Source organism: Arachis hypogaea, chromosome 14 (genome assembly GCF_003086295.3).
Source record: "Arachis hypogaea cultivar Tifrunner chromosome 14, arahy.Tifrunner.gnm2.J5K5, whole genome shotgun sequence".
Classification (NCBI taxonomy): Eukaryota; Viridiplantae; Streptophyta; class Magnoliopsida; order Fabales; family Fabaceae; genus Arachis; species Arachis hypogaea.
The window spans coordinates 114,818,690-114,819,366 of NC_092049.1; the positions used below are offsets into that span (position 1 = coordinate 114,818,690).

Below are 677 nucleotides of genomic sequence, written 5' to 3' on the forward strand. Positions count from 1 at the left end.
GCTGAGTCAATATTTTATTCTGAGCCAATATGGCATTCAGAGTATCAACTTCAAGAACTCCCTTCTTCATAGGCGTCCCATTACTCACAGGATTCCTTTCAGAAGTGTACATGAACTGGTTATTAGCAACCATGTCAATGAGTTCTTGAGCTTCTGCAGGCGTTTTCTTTAGGTGAATGGATCCACCTGCAGAAGTGTCCAGTGACATCTTTGATAGCTCAGATAAACCATCATAGAATATATCTAGGATGGTCCATTCTGAAAGCATGTCAGAAGGACACTTTTTGGTCAACTGTTTGTATCTTTCCTAAGCTTCATAGAGGGATTCACCTTCTTTCTGTCTGAAGGTTTGAACATCAGCTCTAAGCTTGCTCAGCTTTTGAGGAGGAAAGTACTTGGCTAAGAAAGCCGTGACCAGCTTATCCCAAGAGTTCAGGCTGTCTTTTGGTTGAGAGTCCAACCATAATCTAGCTCTGTCTCTTACAGCAAAAGGGAAAAGCATGAGCCTGTAGACTTCAGGATCTACTCCATTAGTCTTAACAGTATCACATATCTGCAAGAATTCAGTTAAGAACTGAAAAGGATCTTCAGATGGAAGTCCATGAAACTTGCAGTTCTGCTGCATCAGAGAAACTAATTGAGGTTTCAGCTCAAAGTTGTTTGCTCCAATGGCAGGA

At 41.5% G+C, this 677-nt stretch overlaps 1 non-coding gene across 1 annotated transcript; it reads left to right on the top strand.

The window, feature by feature from the left end:
• Positions 1–262: 262 nt before the first annotated feature.
• LOC112746026 (small nucleolar RNA R71) lies at positions 263–370 on the top strand. Its single transcript, XR_003173926.1, has one exon. It is a non-coding gene; the product is annotated as a small nucleolar RNA R71 (small nucleolar RNA).
• Positions 371–677: the final 307 nt, after the last annotated feature.